Source organism: Papaver somniferum, chromosome 8 (assembly GCF_003573695.1).
Source record: "Papaver somniferum cultivar HN1 chromosome 8, ASM357369v1, whole genome shotgun sequence".
NCBI lineage: Eukaryota > Viridiplantae > Streptophyta > Magnoliopsida > Ranunculales > Papaveraceae > Papaver > Papaver somniferum.
Window position 1 is genome coordinate 35,516,809 of NC_039365.1, and position 2,067 is coordinate 35,518,875.

A 2,067-nucleotide genomic window follows, 5' to 3' on the forward strand; every position below is an offset into this window, starting at 1 on the left:
AGCCATCATGCTTTTTGTTTGCTAGAAATCAATAGGTTTGATTTGGTTGAGTCGGCCTTGATCTGTGTTTGCTTACCCTTCCAATTTAGAAAATTCTATTGTATGCCTGAACGTAAAAGAGACGCACTAGGTAGATTTGTTAAAGAGAAACCTAGTAGTTCGAAGCGTCTCGATTACCTTAATCTAGAAAGTCCGACTTTTGAAGAGTCTGTTTTTGAACGTCCTTTGACTGAGGAGAGAATCCTGTTGCTCCGATAGCGCCAGAAATGGCAACTTTGAAAGCTTTGTTGAATCCAACTAGGACTACTCGTCCTTCGTGTATTAAGTTAGCTGAAACGGAGGCACCCTATGAACTGAACCTGGGACCTTACAGATGCTCCCAATCTTTTTAGGGAAAGAAAATGAAAACCCTTATTACCATGTTAGGGATTTTGAGGAAATTTGTAGTACTCTAAGAATTAGAGGCTTAGATGATGATGCTTTGAAACTTAGGTTATTCCCATTTTCCCTGAAAGATAAGGCCAAGTCGTGGCTATATAGTTTGGACTCCGAGTCAATTGAGACATATGAACAACTTACATCTGCCTTTTTCAATAAGTTTTTCCCTAGGCACAAAACATCGTCTATTAGGACGCAAATATGCACATTTTCACAACAAGAGGGAGAATCTTTATATAGGTATTTGGAAAGGTTCAATGATTTATTATCCCAGTGTCCTCATCATGGTTTAGAAAAGGTTAGGCTAGTTCAGATCCTTTATGAGGGTTTAGATTATTCCACAACGACCATGGTTGAGTCTCTATGCACTGGTGGATTTGAAAACCAAACTGTTGATGCGGCGATGGAATTTTTTAATGAAATCGCCGAAAAAACCCAGCAATGGGAAAATAGTAGGGCACCCCAGAAAAAATTCTTTTAAGTAGAGGAAACGTTAATAGGGTAGAAGGAGGCTATGAATCAGATGCCAAAATTGCTGCTATAGCAAAAAGGTTAGAAGCCTTAGAAGTGGGCCAGACTAGTGGTAGAGTGGAGCCTTTTTGGGAAGGCCAGAATATTGAAGAGCAGCCAATGCTCTTTATAACACTAGATTTGATAACCGTCAAAAGATTGACCCATATTCAGAAACCTATAATCCTGGTTGGAGAAACCATCCGAACCTTTCGTGGTCTAAGGGCCAAAGTCAAGGTCAGTTTAGTAATTCTAATGCTCCCCCAGGTTTTGGCTATACTAAGAATCCTTCAGGACTAGCTCAGTTTCAGAATCAGTCAGATAAGAAAATCCTAAGTTTAGAGGAATCTCTGCCTTGTTAACTCAGCAAACTGCAAAATTTCAGTTATCCGTAGAACAGAGTCTACAAGCTAGTAACAGGATAGGACAAGAAAATAGTCAGGCTATTTCCGAGTTAAAAACCCAGGTTGGTCTGATAAGTGATTCTTTGAGAGAAAAAGGTAATTTCCTAGTCAAACACAACCCAACCCTAGAGGAGTTCATGAATTAGGTGCAAAACCATCGAATCAATTGAATGTGTTAGAACCCTTAGAGTGGTAGAGTTGTAGACAATAAGGTAACCATGCCCGATAGTGAACATACTGTAGTTCACCCCTCAGAATCTCACCTCTCAGGACCAGTAGCTGAGGAGACTGATAAAGTTTCTGATGATGTAAATTCGGTTCCTGAAAGGTCTGATTTTATGCCTAGAGCACCATTTCCTCAGCTATTAGTATCAACAAAGAAGGGATCGAAATTTAATGACATAGTGGAGGTTTTTAAGCAAGTTACCATAAACCTTCCTTTATTAGATGCAATTAGGCAAATTCCTGCTTATGCCAAGTTCCTTAAGGATATGTGTACGCGAAAACTTAGCGTCCATAAGAAAGCCTTTTTAGCTAGTCACGTAAGTTCAATCATTCAGAACACCACAACTCCAAAGTACAAAGACCCAGGTTCTCCTACCATTGCTTGCACAATAGGTAACTTCCGGGTAGAAAAAGCTTTGCTTGACTTAAGAGCCAGTGTGAACTTACTTCCATTCCATGAATACTTACAGCTAGGACTTGGTGAAATGAA

At 39.7% G+C, this 2,067-nt stretch overlaps 1 pseudogene; it reads right to left on the reverse strand.

Annotated features, from left to right (window-relative positions):
* Positions 1-629: 629 nt before the first annotated feature.
* Positions 630-729, reverse strand: LOC113307163 (annotated as a pseudogene).
* Positions 730-2,067: the final 1,338 nt, after the last annotated feature.